The sequence below is a fragment of the Bombina bombina genome, chromosome 1 (assembly GCF_027579735.1).
Source record: "Bombina bombina isolate aBomBom1 chromosome 1, aBomBom1.pri, whole genome shotgun sequence".
Classification (NCBI taxonomy): Eukaryota; Metazoa; Chordata; class Amphibia; order Anura; family Bombinatoridae; genus Bombina; species Bombina bombina.
Genome location: NC_069499.1, coordinates 1,534,440,543 through 1,534,463,687, shown reverse-complemented (window position 1 = coordinate 1,534,463,687; position 23,145 = coordinate 1,534,440,543). Strand labels below are relative to the sequence as shown.

The window sequence follows — 23,145 nt, the reverse complement described above, 5'->3', positions numbered from 1 at the left end:
GTTCACAAAACTGCAATTACATTTTAAGATCGTTCGGTTAGCGCAAATGAAAAACCTGAGAAAGGGGTAGTGAGTTAAAAAGAAGTTTCATTAAACACAACATAAATACATTGAAAATTACAGTTACACTCATATAAACACTATCTGATAAAAATTATTCACATATATATATATTTCAATGGATTATTTAGAATTTTTTACAGTATGCATAATATTTTCTAATTATTATTACTAATATTCTTTGAAATTTTGTATTTAATATTTCCATAACTTGCTCTAAGATTACTAATTCTTCATGTGCGCTAACCCGACACCGCATTAGACCTAAAACGTGAAACACGAATCGTGTTAGGCATATTATATATTCCTATGTTCTTCACATATATTTTTCACAAATATGCATTTCTATATATATCCAATAATTAATGTAAAACACATATTTATACCTATATATCTATAGGAACAGATATACAGGTATAAGTATATTTTAGACTGCACTAAAGCACAGCACTCACCACTTGTAATATAAGCGCAGTGAATGTGCTAATACCACTCCTTGTGCTATCCATTAAAAGCATATGGTTCACTGATAAAATGTTGGCAACGTTACAATGCTCAGGATAAATTTCTAAACATCCATTTAAAATGACACTCAAGTAAAAGTTTAAATTTCATGATTCAGAAACAGCACACAATTTTAAGAATCTTTCCAATTTACTTCAATTATCAAATTTTGCACAATTTTTTATATGTACACATTTTGAGGCACAAACTCTTACTGAGCATGTGCACAAGCTCTCAGGGTATACGTATAATAGTCTGTCATTGATTGATGTCTGTCACGTGACAAAAGGGGGCTGGCAAATAGGCGAAAAATTAATTGGCTAGAAAAAGTCTACCGCTTTTAGGAAATTCAGCGTAAGCGGCAGCTTTATTAAGCAGCGGATGCTGCTTTCTACACTAAGATTTAATAAGAGCTGCGCCACGACAGGAAAAGCTACCCTTTTTAATGGTATATGACCCTCTACATATACCAAGGGGACCGGACAAGGATACAAAAAGGATGAAAAGGGAGCGCCAAAAGAGGCTATTCCAAAAACAAACCCCTAACTTTAGAGACAGTTTAAAGTCTATTATCCTTAAAGGAAATGGAAGGTGTAATCTATAGATGTTTGCTCAAGTTAGCAAAATACAATAAGTGGGTAAAACATGTATTCAAATAGGCAAAATTCAAAATATAAAATTCATAATACAGAGAATGAAATCCAGCTAGAAAAACTCAAATGATCAAACTGAGGATACAGAAATTACAAAATGTATTGGAGTAAACACATAGATAAAATCATGAGATAAGTTTTAAAAAGTATCTATAAGTAGCGGATCTGGCCAATCCTTAATAAACAGTAAATATTACCGATATGACTATTTCTAAATATTGGTTAAAAAATATATATATAAAATAGATACAAACTAAATGCAGACTGAGATATTTATACAGTACAAGGGATGATACAGTGAACAATCAAATGATCAAATTTAAAGTGACAAATATGAAGGTACGTTGGAATACTATAGATTATAGTCTTAAATCAGGAGCTTAGCAGGTACAAAGTGATGTGTATTTGTATTTATCAGGAGACTGAGAGCAAAGAATACACTCTTGTGTTTTTACTCACTTTTGGGTGCTTGGTTAGTTGATATTTCGCTGATAATTATCAGAAAATGAGATAAATTTGTCTTTGTTATCCAGGCTGGTATGTACTTTTGTGTTGTTTGGCACAAAAAGGTCCTGTATTTCCTCTATAGGAACATGGGGGTTCTTATGGGTCTGTGACCAGTGGTGAGCCTATTCCTTTCCTTTGTAGAATACATGTCAGCAAAAATGGGGGGTCCGCTCCATTGTGGAGGACTGCAGATGAGCTGATTGGCCAACTTGTCTTATGGTCAGTGACCATGTATTTTAAACTCTGCTCCTATAGCGGGTGAAGGTTGGTAGGTAAATTTCTCTCTGAACAGGTACTCCATGAATGATCCTGGAAAAATCGATTTGTGCGGTCAGTGACCGTGTCTCTTAAAGGCTGTGTTTTTAGAGATGAGTGTTCGAAGAGGCAAAGAATCCTATGTTACTTGTGCCTGCTGTTGGACTAGATTAAGAATAGGGGGTCCATTTATTAATGTGCGGACAGACATGATCCGATATAGCGTATCATGTCCGCCACACAGCAATAAATGCCGACAGCGTATTTATCATTGCACCAGCAGTTCATGTGAACTGCTGGTACAATACCACCCCCTGCAGATTTGCGGCCAATCGGCCACTAGCAGGGGGTGTCAATCAGCCCGATCGTATTCGTATTCAGAGGTGGCGGACAAGTTAAGGAGCAGCGGTCTTGGGACCGCTGCTTCTTAACTTCCGCTTCAGCCGGAACTGAAGTGGAGTGGGTCAGAGGCAGCAACCGTTGCTTCTTAAATAGACCCCTAGGTCTCCTGTACTTGTCTTATCCCAGCGACTGTTTTGTGGGTTAAGACCCGAATGAAGGAAACTGCTTACTGATTTTCCTCCGCTGTAGGTTTTGAGAGTAAAAGTGTTTTATGGCGGTCAGTGACCGTATCTTTAGTGTCCGTCTTTATTGAGAGTAATATCTCTTTGAATAAATTCGCCCGGTAAAATACTAGGCAAAATGCCTGTAGATGTATGTAAACGTTAGCAACATCTAGTAGCTTCCCAGAATGCTATGGTCACTGACCGCCATAAAACACTTTTAATCTGAAAACCTACAGCGGAGGAAAATCAACAAGCAGTTTCCTTCATTCGGGTCTTAACCCACAAAACAGCCGCTAGGATAAGACAAGTACAGGAGACCTATTCTTAACCTAGTCCAACAGCAGGCACAAGTAACATAGTATTATTTGCCTCTCCGAACACTCATCTTTAAGAGACACGGTCACTGATCGAACAAATCATTTTTTTCAGGATCATTCGTGGAGTACCTGTTCAGAGGGAAATTTCCCTACCTACCTTCACCCAATATAAGAGCAGAGTTTCAAACACACGGTTTCAAATACAGGGTCACTGACCGTAAGACACGTTGGTCAATCAGCTCATCTGCAGTCCTCCACAACGGAGCCGACCCCCATTTTTGCTGACATGTATTCTACAAAGGAAAGGAATAGACGCACAACTGGTCACGGACCCATAAGAACCCCCGTGTTCCTATAGAGGACCTACAGGACCTTTTTGTGCCAAACAACACAAAAGTACATATTAGCCTGGATAACAAAGACAAATGTATCCCGTTTTCTGATAATGATCAGCAAAATATCAGCTAACTAAGCACCCAAAAGTGAGTAAAAACACAAGAGCGCATTCTTTGCTCTCAGTCTCCTGATAAACTTATAAAGACGCTCAAATACACATCACTTTGTACCTGCTAAGCTCCTGATTTAAGACTATAATCTATAGCATTCCAACGGACCTTCATATTTCTCACTTTAAATTCGATCATTTGATTGTTCACTGTATCATCCCTTGTACTGTATAAATATCTCAGTCTGCATTTAGTTTGTATCTATTTTATATATATATTTTTTAACCAATATTTAGAAATAGTCATATCGGTAATATTTACTGTTTATTAAGGATTGGCCAGATCCGCTACTTATAGATACTTTTTAAAACTTATCTCATGATTTTATCTATGTGTTTACTCCAATACATTTTGTAATTTCTGTATCCTCAGTTTTATCATTTGAGTTTTTCTAGATGGATTTCATTCTCTGTATTTTGAATTTTATATTTTGAATTTTGCTAATTTGAATACATATTTTACCCACTTATTGTATTTTGCTAACTTGAGCAAACATCTATAGATTACACCTTCCATTTCCTTTAAGGATAATAGACTTTAAACTATCTCTAAAGTTAGGGGTTTGTTTTTGGAATAGCCTCTTTTGGCGCTCCCTTTTTATACTTTTTGTATCCTTCATTCTGCTTTCTATGCCCATCGTTTCTTACTCACCAGAAACAGAAGTTAAGAAGCAGCGGTCATAAGACCGCTGTTACTTAACTTCTCTGCCACCTTTTAGGAGGCAGACGGAAATCATCCCGATACGATCGGGATGATTGACACCCCCTGCTAGCGGCCGATTGGCAGCATTCTAGTGAAATGCTTGTGCAATGTTAAATTCCGAAAGCATATACTGTCGACATTTAGCGATGTCAAGTGGACATGATTCTCTATAGCAAATCATGTCCACTCGCCATTAAATATATTTACCCCTAAGTGTTATTGCATTGTCTTGTTATTATGCACATGTTAATTATGCAATTATTCTGTATTTAGTGGTCCTTTAATAATAGTACCATATGTGTGTTACACGTAGGTCAAGATAACACCCTCTGCATAATCAATTTCCCTCTTCTTGTAATCTAGCTCATAATATGTAAGTGGGAACACCTTAAAGGGCCATTAAATACAGTAAAATAACTTAATCAGCAAGTGCATAGAAAAAGACAGTATAATAGCAGTTATTCTGAATTTTAAATCAACAGTAGATTTTTTTGGACAAATTTTAAAGTTGACTTTAATGTGCATGCCCCCTGTAGCATGTGACAGCCACCAGCCAATTACATAACTCATATAACTCACATAACTCACAACTCATATACTGTACAATGTGAGCTCTTGCACATGCTCAGTAGGAGCTGGTGTCCCATATAGTGTGTATATAAAAAGACTGTGCACAATTTTATTACAGAAGTACATTACAAAATCTCTTAAAACTGCATGATCTATCTAAATCATGAAGGTTTAATTCTGACATTAGTGTCCCTTTAAGGAGAAACACATTTTACAAAACAGTGTCACTTAAGCTACTCAATTCTGAATTGAAGTCTAAGAGAAAAGTTAAGACACAACTACAATTTAAAGCCTTCTACATATTTGTCCCTAACTGGCCTCAGCAGAGGTTATAAGATATATACAAATAAGGCACTTGGTGGGTGAAGTTTAGCTGCTGGAAAACAAGTGCAGCATACAAGGTTTTAATTTGTTTTGACCTTTTTACATTTGGTTGATAAGTTAATCTATAGCAAAACAACAGAAATGTCTTTTAATTACAAGGTGTGTGTGTCGCTTTAAGTTATTAAACTTTTCACATTATACAGCTTTGACTAATTAAAAAGCCATGTTGACATATTTTGAGAGATATATCTGGACGGAAGCGCAAATTATTGTTAGTGTTTGTGCTTGTTCAATCCCATATCGATAAATACCATAGATTTTGTTGTAATAAATAGTTACAGTTTAATAGTTTAATAAATAGTTACAGTTTAATAGTTTAATAAATAGTTACAGTTTAATAGTTAATAAATAGTTACAGTTTAATAGTTTAATAAATAGTTACAGTTTAATAGTTTAATAAATAGTTAATAAATAGTTACAGTTTAATAGTTTAATAAATAGTTACAGTTTAATAGTTTAATAAATAGTTACAGTTTAATACATAGTTAATAAATAGTTACAGTTTAATAGTTTAATAAATAGTTAATAAATAGTTACAGTTTAATAGTTTAATAAATAGTTACAGTTTAATAGTTTAATAAATAGTTACAGTTTAATACATAGTTAATAAATAGTTACAGTTTAATAGTTTAATAAATAGTTACAGTTTAATAGTTTAATAAATAGTTACAGTTTAATAAATAGTTAATAAATAGTTACAGTTTAATAGTTTAATAAATAGTTACAAATATAGCTGAGATCACACATTATTATATTATAACACACTCAAAATACATTTGATTGTAAAAACTTTGAACATTTATATAATAATGAGCCTGTTTTGATTCATGTAAAGTGTTTTTATTTATGTCTTACCTTTAAAATTCACTTAGAAAACACAACACCAGCAAATTATGTATGGAATAAAATGTTATTAAATGAAATATAAATGCATTAAGTTATCAGTTTAAGATCCAATAGTGTTATGTGCAAAATTGTAAATAACTTGTTGTTTTACAGATGTACACTAGATGGCAGCAAACATCTTTTTATTTGTTATGTATTCCCATACACTAGCAGTATTCTCATCGCCACACATTCTAGCTTTCCCATCATTGTTTACGAATTAGTTTGATACATTTTCCAATTTGTGTGTTAGGAGCTAAAATTTAATTTACATTTGTATAGATTGCAAATATTGGCACCCTCCCCAAATAGTGCAAAAAAATAAATCCCCATTGTGCTCAGTTTTGAGAGTCAAAATTAAACTTTCATGAATTATATTAGGCGTAATATTTAAAAACACTATACAATGTACGCCTATTATTCTATTTACTCACTCTCCTTTGTTGTAGAGAGTAGCTGGGTAGGTTTAGAAGCATTATAATGTATAACTTTGTTGCAAATACTGCTGTCCCGTGACATGTATTCTTCTGAGCCTACCAAGATATGTAGTGAATGCTGGGTATCACTTTTAGGGGTGCTGAGCCCTGTCTACAGTTTGTCTCTAGCCAGTTTTTGTACTGACTGTAAAAATCAGAAAATAAATACTATAAACTACTGTAAAACCAGAAGGCCTCTAGAGGGTGCGCAAATATGATATAAAATGAACACATAATAATAATAATAATAATAATAATAATAATAATAATAATAATAATAATAATAAATACATCAAATAAAGTGTCCACAAGCAGTGCACAAATAGTCCCTGTGAGGACTCAAGGAAATGGAATTTCAGTCAATATCTCAGGCATAGACTTTGAACTATGCAGGGTATGGTGCCATACAATATGAACACCACAAACATAAAGAAAAGGGCGCCACATAGCATAATGCTATATAGTGAAGTTTCAAAGTAAAAACGCACAGTTGCGTTGGCACTAAAAAACTGTAGTGCTTGTAAGAAATGTGCTTTTCTTATGTCTGATGAAACATCTTGTGGCCAGCATGGACTGAACAGTAAGAACTGTTTAAGAAGCAAACAGTGCCTCTTGTAAACCACCCTGGGACTATCTGGATATGACACATTACGTACGTGACCTGCTGCTTCCAGACAAACCATTATCTCACAGATAATTAGCAGTCCACAAGAAAATGCAGAATTTGTTTTACAGCCAATGCCAGTCTCCTTTGGAGGACATGAGATGCTGCATTATTGCCTTGCACAAACTCCTAAGCATTTGTACGTTTGGGGACTACTTGACTGTTGCCCTCCATGGCTTTTCTTAATGCCACATTATAAATGCAATAGCTTACAGAGGATGTGTGTACCCTTAATAAAGGAAATTGGAAATGGAACTCTCTGTCAAAGCTACTCTTTTTTTTCTCACAATCAGTCTTAAGCCACAATCACAAACAAAAAGGAGGAAGTGATGTAGACTACTACCCCAAAGATGTATCATGATTCTGATGTAGCAAGCTGAGCCATGTCCAGAGATTCTAGCACTCTACAATTCAAGACTCATGACATACACCTTGGGACTCTACTTACCATTTCATCCTCCAACCCCAGCCTTACTGATACAATAATGATGTTACGTGATGTCCCTACCCACAGAATTATATTTTATGGCTGAAAAAATTTGAAATGTGATGTTATTTTGAAAAATAAAAACATTTCAATGTCAATGAATACCGGGGCTGCTGTTTCTATCATTGACTTAATATGACTGGACTTAAATCTTCCTTATATGCTATGCATTTTATATTAACTATATTAAAGATGCATTTTACATCCTGTAGGACTGGTACATCTGTATGTTTAAGACTCTCTCTAAAACCCTGCCACTCTATCTTCTATGTAGGAGGACCACCCTTACTGGGTAGGGGCTGGTTCAGTGCACTCAATTTGCTAGCCTACCACAATCCTATTATCTGTTATCAGCTCTTTGTTTTCAGTGGACCACTGGACTTGCTTCAATGCTTACAGGAAAGGTTTCCTAAATTTCTTTTCTTTAATTTAGGTAGCAAAATTACAATGAGGTGCAGTGCCAAAGTCTTTCAAGCTTCACTCAGCTGCAGTTGAGAAGGAGTTTGCCTTGCTGCAGGGACAAGGCATCATCTCCCCCTGTAGACCACAGTTGCATCCCTTACTGGGGGCCAACATTTACTTAAATAGACCTTAAGCAGGCCAACCTCAGCTTATGATACATCTTGATTCACAGCATCTACTAAAAATGAATACACAAAACTAACAGTTTCATTGTAATTCTTGTTTTGTAGTTGTTTCTGCTCCTGATATCAGAAAGAAGATTATAGATGAAGTTCTATGAACTATGAAATTGTATGATTAATGATATGCTCATCACAGCAGTAAAAGGAGATTAACACAAACGCAATCTGGAAATTGTTTTACAACAACTAGAACATAATAAGTTACAAGTGAATTCTTCAGAGAGATTTTAAAGTTTTGTGCTCATGTTGGGGACAAGAATGGTCTACACACACCATGGGAGAAGTTAAAAGTTTTGAACCAAACCCTAACTCCAAAGAATCTTTCTCTGTCATGCTCTTACACCATCTCTTGTATGCTAAGGCAATGTGTTTGTACTATGTGTCAAGTTGTTACGTTCTGTACTGTCTCTTTAAGGGAATCCCAAGGCAAGGTTATATAAGTCTCCTCCCTATCCTTCCTCACGGCTAAGTAATTTGAAGTTGAAGACATAAGTGGTTGAACCTAACTTAAGCTTAGCCAGATTGAAGAGATTTCTACATTTTCTGAAAGTTGTTACATATCAGCAATTGCATCTAAGCTTAATTTTGTTAGCAACACCGTTGCCTAATCTCTAAACTCCTTGTAATTCCTTACACGCTGTGTTCTCAGCACTTGCTGTTCTCTGAGTTCGATCTCCATCCACAAACACCTGAAGCTGCAGCACAGTCAGACGCCAGCTGTAACACTCCCCCTGCACTTACCTGAAACACTCGCAGCACGCCGCTGACACGCTGAGCGTCATCTCACAACTCAGCCTTACAGGATCATACACCGGAGCTGCACGCTACCTATTGCGGTGCTTTGCAACTTAGGAACTCCTTGCTAGGACCACCACCGGTAGCATTCGGATACAGTGAGTAACGCTTCCCCTGTCAAATACAAGTAGGAAGCTACTATTGAATAATCTATCTTCTGCTGTGAACAGTATAAGCCTGCTTAATTACATTGTAACCTACGCTTGCTATAGTGGTACGGCTGCAACCTGCTTACCATCTGTTTGAACTGATTACTATCTCGCATTCCCCTTTCAGATCACCATATAACCTAAAGGAATTATAAATGTACAGATAGGGATAACTATCCTAGATGGATGTGCTCCTAAGAACTTCTTCACTTTAAGTGTATATCTATCAATGGTGAATCTGAATGTGCAGCAGCCCTACCCTAAACTTAAATCAATGTACACAAGACCTTTTGCTCATTTCTATTACTATTTAACCCCTTATCTATCTCCTGGGTGGTTATTCGACTGGGCACTTTCTCTATTACTTTTCTATATGATGTATGTCTAAACTTTGACTTATTTACACCCTATTGGTTTTCCATTTCTGACTTCTCTTAAGTCCCCTCATGTCAATGAGCAGAATCTTGACTCTCTTTGCTTAAGAGTCTAAGGTGAGGTGTGAGACTGAGTGGTATATAGATTGCATGCATTTCTCTGTTATAGGAATCTTATATGTCTTACACATTACTTAGCCCTAAAAACTTGCATCCAATCTTTTAAAACAGGCATGGATCTAAGTGACCTATCAACAAGGGTAGGCACCCTGTCTCAAAATATGGATCTGATGCTCCAGGGCTTGCGTGAAATCAAGTCTGAGAATGAACAACTGAGAAAGTTCATTAATGAACAAATGACACTGAAGACAGCAACCTCTGATTTACCTGAACCACAGGTGTGCCCCCCTGAAAAGTTCTCTGGTGACAGAACCCGTTTTAGGGACTTTCAAAATTCTTGTGCTCTATTTTTCCAACTCAAGCCGAAAACCTACCCCAATGATCGCGTACGTGTACTGACTGTTATATCCTACCTCTCAGGCGAAGCTAGAACTTGGGCAAACACATTCTATGAGTCAAATGACCCCATTCTTGATTCACTGGACTCTTTCTTTACCGCAATGTCACAACTCTACCAAGATCATGACAAGCAATGCTCAGCAAAAACAGCCATTAGGGCATTGAGACAGGGTAGATGTCCAGTCGAAGATTATATTACAGAGTACAAGAGGTGGGCTCCAGACACCCTCTGGAATGAACATGCTCTAAAAAAACAATTCCGTCTTGGCCTGAGTGAGAACATAAAGGATGAGTTGGCACGTATATCTATGCCCACCAGCTTGGACTGTCTTTTTTTTTTTTTTTTTTTTTAAACTTTTTATTGACCAAATAGTAGCTTTACAGAGTTTGTAACATAAAGAAATCACATATTGGTTTTTCTTTCTTTTTCCCTCCTGTCCAAATTTAGCTTTTTACACATGTCATTGTGTTAAATTAAACTTAACAAGTATCAACTAGATCGAATGCAACCGTAGTAAATATTAATTACAACATAATTGGCATAATCCATCACAGTCTCCTATAGCACTGACTTTGGTAGCAAGCATAATATGATCGTCAATCTCTAATATCATAAAGAAATAAATCTTATTCCTATCCCATAATTCTGGGTCACGGCAATGGTTACACCAAAAATTCACTTTATTCCAGAATTGCACTATTTTAGGGCATTTGCAAACACAGTGTATTAAGTCTGCCATAGCCTGACTACATTTGGGGCAGTCACCTCGCTCTGTGGAACCGATCCACTTTGATATTCTAGCAGGTGACAAATATGCCATATTTACCAATTTAAGATGAGATTCTTGCCAACTAACTGAGAATGTGGCCTTGGATATTAACCTCAAACTAGTCGCCACCCACTCCCTTTCCACACGGGGGAATGCTTTCTTCCATTTCGCTGTTATTCTATCAATATGTTGAACCCCTTGTGCGATAATCAAGGTTTTGTATAAATGGGTAGTTTTGCTACCCCCTTCCTGATATACCTTTATTATTCTCCCTAATTCTCCAGCCTCCAAATCTAATCCTGTTTCCAGTCTCAAATTCCCTATCCAGTGATTTATCTGTAGGTAAGCAAAAAAGGATGAATTTGCTAAATTATATTTAGTTTTCAGCTCCTCAAAGGACCTTATTACCAGCTTATTGTCTAAACATAATTGACCAAGTGAGTTCAGGCCCTTTGAGGCCCATTCTGAGAATACAGATGGCTTCAGACCTGGTAAGAAACTGGGATTACCCATTATGGGAAGAAATTGTGATTTACGAAAGTTACTCTGTAGTGCTTTACAAATCTTCTGCCAAGCGATCACGACATCTTTCACAATAGAAAATTGTAAAATGTTAGATGGAAGTTTTGTCGCTGGAATGTGAAGTATCGCTTTTAAGTCAAAAGGAGCTATTAGGAATGATTCCAAATCGTACCACGTGACCTGTTCTCTTTGGGTGATCCAATCAAGCGCAAACTTGCCCACCGCTACATAGTTATAGAGTCTAATATTCGGACATGCCAGGCCCCCATGATCTTTAGGAAGAGTTAACGTCGAAAAAGCTATACATGGTTTCTTCCCGCGCCAAATAAAATTGTTAAAGATCCTCTGGATACGAGAAATATCTTTATTGTATAGTAAGAGTGGGAAATTCTGTAAAAAGTAAAATAACTTAGGAAACATAATAGTTTTAATAAGCATGATTCTTGCAGAAATACTTAATAATAAATTGGACCAATTTTGTAGTTTATCTTGAATGTCTGTAATGCATTTAAGAAAATTCATTTCATACCATAACCTAGGGTTACTACTTAGAAACACGCCTAAGTAGCGCAAGCATGTAGTTTCCTGAAAAGGATGCGACACTTCTTTTCTTGGTTTATATATCCATAAAAGTTCGGATTTTTCATTATTAATCCTATAGCCAGAAAAGGATCCAAACAAACTAAATATCTGAAGAACTTGAGGAATAGCATGCGCAGTATTACTAAGAAACAAAAGAAGATCGTCTGCAAAAAGCGAGAGTACAATTTTTTGGGTACCTATTCTGATTCCTTTTACTTCCTGTCTCAGATATATTGCCAGGGGCTCTAAGGATAAATTAAATAATAGGGGGGATAGCGGGCAACCCTGTCGAGTCCCTCTCCCTAATGGAAATCTGTTCGATGTTTCTCCATTGATAATAATTGCTGACGAAGGGTTGCTATAGAGCCTCTGTATGAACTGAAAAAAACAGCCCGAGAGGCCAAAACCTTCCAATGACCTGAAGAGGTGATCCCATCCGATTGAGTCGAATACCTTTTCGGCATCGACCGTTAAGATTGCTAGGTCAGGTCTGACATGCGATTTCTGGGATGTTTTATTTGCAAAAAAGTCCAAGACTAATTGTGCTTTCCGAATGTTTTTGACAGGGTTGCGACCTATCATAAACCCCATTTGATCAGGATGTATTATATAGTCTAAACAATTTTTAAGTCTGTTCGAGATAATAGCTGTCAGCAATTTATAATCCTGATTAAGGAGAGAAATAGGTCTGTAGGATGCTGGTGCTTCAGGGTCTTTTCCTTTTTTCAAAATCAGAACTACATGTGAAGCAGAGAACAGAGAGGACTGTACTTTATTATTAATAAAGTATTCATTAAATAGAGACTGGAGAAGAGGGAGAATTTGCTCGCGTAAGAGTTTATAGAATTCAGCCGGGAGATCATCCGGGCCGGGCGCTTTGCCTGTTTTTAAATTGATTATCGCATCCGATATCTCTTTAGTTGTAATAGGTTCATTTAGTATTTGTATATCCTGAGTTGTAACCTGTGGTAACTTAATCTGTTCCCAAAAATGATCTTTATTGGCTACATCTATTGGTGTACAGGAGTATACTTTTTGAAAATAATCTAGGAAAGCTTCTCTTATCTCTGAACTCTTGATCAATCTTTTACCTTGGTATTTAATAGCTGAGATATAATTTTTTTGTTGTCTAGCCTTAACCATTCTGGCTAATGTTTTAGCCGATATACCTTGACTTCCTGAGAAGAAAGCTTTTTGCTTCAGGTCATCTACTGACATTAATTGTTTAAGAAAAGGTCCCGTTCCGATTTAGCGTTTTTATATTTATTCCAGTTTCCTATAGAGGGATTCTGAATATATTGAGAGTATTTATTCCTAAGTGTGTTGGCTAACTGTTCCTCTCGCTGCTTTCTTTTGGCCTTTTCCCTAATCAAGTATGCTTTTATTTCGCCTCTCATAACCGCCTTTGCCGTTTCCCAAAGAATTTCAGGTTTACTCAGGTAGCTCTTATTAAAATCAAAAATCTCTTTCCACCTCCGTTGCAGCCACGTAGAGAATTTAATATTATGAGCAAGATATTGGGGATAAAACAAGCGCGCATTACTAGCCCGGAGCGGTACTCTGTACTGAATTTCTAGCGAGATTATTGCATGGTCAGATAATTTAATTTCTTTAATATCTGATTTAATATCTGACCGCAACATTTGACTAGAGATTAGGAAGAAGTCTATTCTCGAGAAAGATCTAAATGATTTAGATTCGCATGTATATTCCCTATGGTCTGGGTGTTGGATTCGCCAAATATCCTTGAGAGACAGCTTCTGGCAGAACTTAGCGAGTAACTTTGCTTCCCTCACCTTTTTGTCAGTGGATTTACTATTAAATCTATCTAGAGTGTGTGAAAATGTCATATTATAGTCACCAACAATAATTATATTCTCCCCAATAAAATTATAGAGCTTTTTACTTAAAAAATCCCAGAATCCTCTTTCTGTTTTATTGGGGCCGTATAAGTTGCAAAACACATAGGGGTTATTGTTAATTCGAATTTTAGCAATTTGATATCTTCCTTCTAGGTAGTTTTCTACTGAAACTACCTGATACTCTAACTGTTTATTTAGAAAAATGGCCAAACCTCTTTTCTTTTGGCTATAAGGTGTGTATAAAACCTCGCCGACCCATTTGCTTTTAAGTTTCAGTGCTTCTACCGGGGGGAGGTGGGTCTCTTGGATAAAAGCTATATCTGGTTTATAGGACCCAAGGTGTTTTATCATTAATTTTCTTTGATTGGTGAGGAGATCCCCCCAATATTCCAAGATAATAACTTTAATTTGTGCATCTTTATTAATTAGCTAGTGATGGGGGGAGGAAGAGAGGAAAGAGAGGAAGGAAAAGAGAGAGAGAAAAAAAAAAAAAAAGAGAAAAAATAACGCCAAATGGTAGATCCCGAGCAAATCAAAAACCTTTATAACTTTATGGGATCCCATTATCTAAGCAGAAACCTTGTATTTCCTCTGGTTTGATAAATGTGAGTGTGGCACCACCCTTCTCCAGCAAAATCTTGGCTGGATACAGAAGCCTCGCCTTGATATTGGCTTTAATAAGTCTGGAGCAGTATGGTGCCATCACCTTCCGTTTTGCTTGTGTTTCCACTGAAAAATCTTGGAACAAAAGGAGCCTTGTTTGGCCTAACCTAATTCCATTGTTTTTGCGATAAAGCCTAAGTAAATGGAACTTGTCTTGAAAGTTTAAGAACTTTATGATTACAGGTCTGGGTTTTGGGGACCCATCTAGTTGTTTGCATGGTGGTCCTAGTCTATGGGCCCTTTCCACTGGGATTACCAAATTCTCTATACAGCTACCAACTAATTGTGGGAGTGTAGAGGAAGCAAATTTCAGGAGGTCTGAGAATTTTACAGTTTCAGGTAGCCCAATAACTCTTAGGTTATTTCGGCGTGATCTGTCTTCTAAATCCTCTAATCTTGCCTGCAATGTATGCAATATTTTCTCTTGCGCGGTGGTAGTCTGTTCTTGCGTGTGTATTTTATCTTCAGCGTCTGAAACTCTTGTTTCTAATTCTAGAAGTCTAGGTGCAATCTGTTTAACCTCTGTCGATAAATTTGCTATTTCTTGTTTCAGCCCTTCAAACTGAGGTGTAAAGAGTAAAGATATTTGATGCAGGAGTGCTGTTGTGTCAATGTTACTCAAGTTGGAGTCATTATGGGCCTCCAAATCAGTAGATTTAGCCTTTTTATCTTTCTGCTTGGGTGGCATCGCTGGAGAATTGGGTTTGGATTGTGACATATATTTGTCCATGAGAGGATAGGGGAAAAATCTCTATCCAGATAGTGAAGTGCACGTGATTAGGTGAAGGAAAAGGGGCTAAACACATAGGCACTGGTGGGCCAGACAAGTGTATGCTAGTGAGTGTGTAAAATGAAGGGTTGGTGGTGGTGTAAGAAAAGAGAAAAAAAAGAAAAAAATAAAAACTAAAAAAGGGAAAAGTGCTGGGAATTGAATCAAACCAGTCAGGAATGATCCGACTGGGCAGTGGTCTATAAGTGCTAATAAGTGTAAGTTAAAGGGAGTGTTGTGCGCGATATCACCTAAGGGATATTGTAACTATATTCTAGGCTAAATAAGCTCGCCAAACAATTACTTTCCACAGCTGGTTATTTTAAGAGGTGTAGGGATATGTTATTCCTAGAATTGTACCCATAAACAGATAATGCTTTAAGATATAAACAGTTACCAAGATCAATTCACAGATTCAGAGAGTTAGTACTCTTGCCCCTTTTTAAATCCGGGAATCTAATCTCCAGATTTCTATAATATAGGTGCCCCTAAAAGAAACCTTGGGACCCCGGCAGTGGAAACCCTGTGCCTTTTCCTCCCTATTTCAAATTAAGGAGGTTGGAGACACTATAAAGCTTGGGTTAGAGCAACAATCAGACAGATCAGCTTCAAGAAAGCAAGAAAAAAAAAAAAAAGAAGAAATTTCTTGACACTACTGTTTGCCCAATTGTGTTCAGAACCCCCACAAAGGCTACTTTCTGGTTTGGTAATAGTTGCAAATACACAAAATATTTTTACGTTCTTAAGAAGAGCTAAAGAAAGAAGAAGAGCAAGCAAACAACAAGAAAAAGCAAAAAGAAGAAAAAGCACAAGAAACCATTAAAGTTAAGAGACACCATTCACAATTGTAACTTCACTGCAATTGCATTAGTAAAAGATTATATCTACAAAGTCTCTGCAACAAATTAAGGGAAGATAGCAAATGGGGTTACTTCAGGAAGAGAGAGCGCAGATTAGACAATCAGCCAAGTCGCCCCATGTCCCTTAGTACCAAGAACTGTCCCAGCCTATTATGGATTTTCCTTTGTGCATTAGAATCTGAGTTCTTAGTATAGGTTTAAGTCAGACAGGATCCAGAGATATATAGTAGTTCCTTACTAGGGGCTTTCACATTCTCTTATATCTCGTCGGCCTCCAGGTCCAAATGTCACTCTGGCACTTCCAAAAATTGGCTAATCTTTACAGCAGTTTTATATATAGTGCAGTGGCGCTGCTGTAGAAATGAGCCAGGCTGTAAAGAACTCAATACAGGGCCACCTGGTTGAAGATGGCCCTTCTTGCCCCAAAAAGACTAATTAGCCACTTGCAATAAGCCCAGGGGCCGTATAACCTCCGCCAGTCTTTTAAGAGGCACTTCACGCACTAATTAGCCCTGAAAATGGACAGTGGCACTTTGAATGAACTTGAGTTCCTTATACGCAGTATTAAAGAAAACGTATAGCCCAGCAGGCCCCTGGTCTGCCTTTATATTCAGGACCTCAATAAACAGGTTAGAAGTCTCTTTAGTGGATTAGCTTATAGACCAGTCTGAAGCATTATTGTGTTAGTAGTAGGGCCACATGCAAAGCTTATTAAATGCAGTCAGGCAGCGTGTTAAGAGAAATTGCTAACACAGCACCCACTCTTCCTTTAAAGTCTCTTGCAGGCTGTCAGTCCACTTAAGCCAGCGGAAAATAGCACATAGGCACAGAATACAATATCAATAAAGTTACTCACATATCTGGAGTGGCATCTTGCGTATACTTCAAGATTGTAACGAGGGCCCAGCCTGATGACTGTGTAGGTTGTCTCTGTTTGTCGTGTATCCACTTGATCTACCGCCTCCAGCAGCCACCTCAGCTTTCGTGCGGCAGATATACTGCTTGTGACAACTTTCCTTCGCCTCCGTTATCGTGAGGCTATGTGGCAGGCTTCCCCGGCTGAGTTCCGTGAGCAACTGCCTTTGTGCTCCTGTGCAAGCTGTAGCTGCAGATTCTTCCTCTGGCTTTTGACCTGATTATAAATGTAGCAGCTGGATCCTCAGGTCGCCTCAGCTTTCCTTGAGGCCGGTAGAAAGGAAATTACCAGCGCTGCCCTCCTGCAGCTTACCGCGTCTGCCTCTTCGGCGTCTTCTTGGGGTGGCAGTAAGTTTTATTCGCCTCCGCTGTGCCCTAGCCGATAGGGCAACCGGCATCTGTGAAGAACTTCCTAGCGCTGTCTAGGCATTCCAGACCCCAGTTTCGGTAGGGCCAATGAATCTATGCGCTGTGGGATGTATGGAAGTTGGCTCTTTCCCTCAGAGCATCGTGCTAGCGTGCCTCAGCTAGCTCCGCCCCCCACCGGAAGTCTCATGGGAACTTGGCGGTCACTGCATTGGGTCAGCTTGGACTGTCTGATAGCCATTAGTATTTCCATTGACAGACGTCTACGTGAAAGAAAATCTGAAAAGGCTCATTCAGATTTCCCTACAAGAAGGTTAATCACTTCTGCCCCCACGAATAGGGCAACTGAAGAACCCATGGAAATAGCTTTTGTAAAGGGTCCATTGAAACCTGAAGAAAAAGCTCGACGCAAGCATCTCAATCTGTGTATGTACTGTGCCAGCCCCGAACACACAGTAAAGGATTGCCCCAATCTCCCTAGACATAGGAAGGGTAAGTCCAAAGCTGAGTCTGTGTGTCGTGTTACTGCTGACAACACCTCATCTCATTTGTCATTCTCTGTTTCTCTACAGTTGGAGCGCCAGCGAGCCCTTACTCAAGCCGTGATTGACTCCGGAACAACAGGAGATTTCGTTGATTATGATTTTGTTTGTGCACATAAAATTCCATTAATTAAGAAAATAAATTCACTACCTATCAAACTCGTAGATGGCACTTCTATTAAATCAGGCCCAATAACACACCAGACAGCACCTATACGATTAACTTTCACATCTGGGCACACTGAGTTTATTGTATTGGAAGTTATACGCACACCTTTGTTCCCTTTGATACTAGGTCTTAACTGGCTTAAGCTCCACAACCCCTACATACTCTGGGGAACAGGTGAATTAAGATTCAACTCCAATATCTGCATTCGTACCTGCAATCCACGGTGTCCCCGGATATTGTTGCACATATCTGACGCTCCAATTCCTCATTGTTACCAAGAATTCACCGACGTATTTGATAAAAAGGAAGCTCAAGTATTACCACCCCACAGGCCCTACGATTGCCTGATTGACTTGCTCCCAAATTCCACAGTTCCATACGGGCGAATCTATCCTCTATCTGATCCAGAACTTAGGCATCTGAAGGAATACATTGACAAGAATCTCCGCAAGGGCTTCATCAGACCTTCCATTTCTTCAGCAGGCGCTGGTATTTTCTTCGTCAGGAATAAAGACAACAGCCTTCGACCTATTATAGATTATAGGGAATTGAATGCCTGAACTGATCGAACGACTACAAGGGGCAAAGGTCTTTTCCAAGCTGGACCTTCGCGGGGCATACAACCTAGTACGCATCAGGAAAGGAGACGAGTGGCTAACTGCCTTCCGGACAAGGTATGGCCTGTTCGAATACAGAGTTATGCCATTCGGTCTCTGCAATGCCCCCGCTACCTTCCAGCATTTTATGAACGATCTTTTCAGGGACTTGCTGGATGTCATAATGGTTGTCTATCTCGACAATATTTTAATCTATTCAGATACTATGGAGAACCATATAAAACATGTCAAGACTGTTCTCACCCGCCTAAGAGTAAATTCACTCTATGTAAAGGTTGAAAAATGTATCTTTAATTCCCATTCCATATCCTTCCTAGGATATAGAATATCCCCATCTGGAATCGAGATGGAGGATAACAAGGTAGAGGCCATTAGCAATTGGCCTACACCCAGATCCAAAAAGGAGATACAGAGATTTATCGGGTTCGCCAAATTTTACAGAAAGTTTATCCACCGCTTTTCTGCTATTATTAAACCCATGACTACTTTAACCAAGAAAAATCACACCTTTAAATGGAATGAGCAAGCAGATGTTGCTTTCCAAACTCTAAAAAAGAGATTCATGACAGCACCTATCCTGCAATTCCCCGACCCAACATTACCCTATGTGTTGGAAGTCGATGCCTCAGACCACGCAATCGGTGCAGTCTTATCACAACGAAGGACTTCTTCTCAACCTCTACACCCTGTATCCTATTTCTCTAGACTGATGACTAGTGCTGAACTCAACTATGGAGTAGGGGAGAAAGAATTGCTAGCGATCAAGGCCTCCCTAGAATTCTGGAGGTATCTGCTAGAGGGGACTCCTGCACCGATAACCATATACACAGATTATAGGAATCTTCAGTTCTTAAAGATCAACAAGACCCTCAGCTCACGCCAGGTAAGATGGAGTCTTTTCTTCAGTCGGTTTAATTACATAATAACCTACAGACCAGGAAGCAAAAACGGAAAGGCTGACGCCTTATCAAGAAGAGACCCCAGACCAGATGACTATACACCTTCGGATAGCATCATACCCAGTGACAGGTTGATTGGACTTACCACTACAAGCAATTCACTCCTTTTAAAAAAGCAAGAAGAGGAATGCCCTACAGAGTCTTCGCACTTACATAAGGCTTCCAACGGACTCTGGTACAAAGGGAAACTTCTATATGTTCCGACCTCATTGAGACAAAATGTCTTAAATTCCTCACATGATGCCCTCCTGGCGGGTCATCCGGGGTTATATAAGACTCTGCATCTTATACGTAGGGAATATTGGTGGCCACATATGATTCGAGATGTGATGAATTACATTGCTTCTTGTTCTGTTTGCTCGCAGAACAAACACTCTAGACATCTTCCCTATGGTTGTCTTCTTTCCCTTCCTGTACCGGAAAGACCCTGGAAGGCAATTGCCATGGACTTTATAGCAGAGTTACCCCCTTCTGGTAATCATAACACGATACTTGTCGTCATCGATCATTTCTCCAAGATGGCTCACTTTATACCTGCTATTGGGTTACCAACAGCTAAAGAAACAGCGCAACTTTTTCTGAAACACATAGTCCGATTACATGGTCTCCCGGACTCTGTAACAACGGATAGAGGTTCCCAGTTCACCTCCCGGTTCTGGACAAACCTTTGCAGTATACTCAAGATTGAGAGACGTATGTCAACCGCCTACCATCCTCAGACCAATGGTCTCTGCGAAAGAGCTAATCAAACCTTAGAGCAATTCCTGCGTTGCTACTGTTCATCTCAACAGGATGATTAGCTAACCCTGTTACCTTTCGCTGAGTTCTCATCCAATAACACAGTCAATAATTCCACAAAGGCTACCCTTTTCTTCATTAACTACGGATACCATCCAACATACCATTTAAACAATCACTCTGAAATGGAATCTCCTGTGATCAATAAATTCCTCAATTCCATTGCACATGGATTTACGTCTATACAGGCTACTCTGCTAGAGGCTCAACAAACACAAAAACGTTACTACAACCTTCGAAGATCGATTTCACCACCCTACCAGACTGGTGACAAGGTCTGGTTGTCCATAAAACACCTAAGATTATCTGTGCCATCCAAGAAACTGGCTCCTCTCTTCATCTGACCCTTCTCTATTGAAAAGGTCCTGAACCAAAACGCTGTTAGGTTGAGTCTACCTACCACCTACAGAATCCACCCGGTCTTTCATGTTGCTCTACTGAAGCCGTATAAGCAGATGAGACCGAATTCTTCATCTCAGTCTACCCTCGTTCCTACGGCCCCTGATGACCTATACGAGGTCCAGTTCATCCTTGATTCATGATACCGACGAGGACGTCTGCAGTATCTAATCAGATGGAAAAACTTCAGTGCTGAGGAGGATTCATGGGAGCCGTCTTCCAATCTCCGATCCCCGCTTGATCTCTGATTTTCATAATAAATACCCGGACAGGCCTGGACCCTGATCCGCGGAGCGGCTCCTTGGGAGGGGTATCCTGTTACGTTCTGTACTGTCTCTTTAAGGGAATCCCAAGGCAAGGTTATATAAGTCTCCTCCCTATCCTGCCTCACTGCTAAGTAATTTGAAGTTGAAGACATAAGTGGTTGAACCTAACTTAAGCTTAGCCAGATTGAAGAGATTTCTACATTTTCTGAAAGTTGTTACATATCAGCAATTGCATCTAAGCTTAATTTTGTTAGCAACACCGTTGCCTAATCTCTAAACTCCTTGTAATTCCTTACACGCTGTGTTCTCAGCACTTGCTGTTCTCTGAGTTCGATCTCCATCCACAAACACCTGAAGCTGCAGCACAGTCAGACGGCAGCTGTAACACTCCCCCTGCACTTACCTGAAATGCTCGCAGCACGCCGCTGACACGCTGAGCGTCATCTCACAACTCAGCCTTACAGGATCAGACACCGGAGCTGCACGCTACCTATTGCGGTGCTTTGCAACTTAGGAACTCCTTGCTAGGACCATCACCGGTAGCACTCGGATACAGTGAGTAACGCTTCCCCTGTCAAATACAAGTAGGAAGCTACTATTGAATAATCTATTTTCTGCTGTGAACAGTATAAGCCTGCTTAATTACATTGTAACCTACGCTTGCTATAGTGGTACGGCTGCAACCTGCTTACCATCTGTTTGAACTGATTACTATCGCATTCCCCTTTCAGATCACCATATAACCTAAAGGAATTATAAATGTACAGATAGGGATAACTATCCTAGATGGATGTGCTCCTAAGAACTTCTTCACTTTAAGTGTATATCTATCAATGGTGAATCTGAATGTGCAGCAGCCCTACCCGAAACTTAAATCAATGTACACAAGACCTTTTGATCATTTCTATTACTATTTAACCCCTTATCTATCTACTGGGTGGTTATTCGACTGGGCACTTTCTCTATTACTTTTCTATATGATGTATGTCTAAACTTTGACTTATTTACACCCTATTGGTTTTCCATTTCTGACTTCTCTTAAGTCCCCTCATGTCAATGAGCAGAATCTTGACTCTCTTTGCTTAAGAGTCTAAGGTGAGGTGTGAGACTGAGTGGTATATAGATTGCATGCATTTCTCTGTTATAGGAATCTTATATGTCTTACACAAGTAGCTTTTACGAAAACAAAACTCTTAATTTCACATTCCAGAGTTTTGGTGCACAACGATATAAAAAGACAACTCAAAGTGATTTGTAACAACTCTTCCTATGGACTGTGGGCTGTTTTGTCCTTTGTTATGTCTGATGGATCTGAACAACCTATTGCTTTCATTTCCAGATCTCTGACTAGCGCAGAGTGGAACTATTTACAGATTGAGACACAGGCACATGAAAATGGTTTTGTTATTCACAGACCATAAGCCCTTGCTTTTAATTCTAAATTTCTGCAACTATAGTGTTACACCCTTTTCATGAATACATTTCAATATCACCCTCATCAAGATCATGCTGATGTGTTTTCTAGGTTGCCTTTGGTATAAAGATTGTACATTATGGCTGGCCAGCTACTGCTTAAATAGGATGCCAACCTTATAATCATAGGAAATGGGAACTGATAAAATAAGAGGACTGCATACTATAGTGGTCTAAGTTTGTAATCCCTGGAAAACTGAGACCTAGAGTTTTGCAACTATTGCCATAAGGCCACCCAGAAGCTGCTTGTATGAAACAATTCTCCCATAGCCATGTTTGTTGGCCAAGTCTTGATTCCTGATGCGTATACATGTCAAGGTTGTGTGCAATCCCAAAGGCAACTACTGTCAGATATTGATACCTACAAAGTGTTAAGCAGAAATCCTGGTAAACCTTATCAGGTTATCATCACTTATCATCACTTATAGATGATGGAATATGTTTGGGAATCATCGATAGAGATACCGCTAAGTTTCTCTTAGTAGATAATCCAGTAATCCCCATATTCCATCATCTACCTAAAGTCCACAAAAGCCTTGACTGTGTGAAGGGAAGACCCATTGTCTCAGGGATTGGATCAATATTTGTCTCTCTTT

General features: G+C 38.8%; 1 protein-coding gene across 1 annotated transcript in view; it reads right to left on the bottom strand.

Annotated features, from left to right (window-relative positions):
• LOC128666882 (myosin-16-like) overlaps positions 1 to 23,145 on the bottom strand; it is a 357,676-nt gene that overhangs the window by 50,471 nt on the left and 284,060 nt on the right. The gene's annotated exons all lie outside the window — the stretch shown is intronic.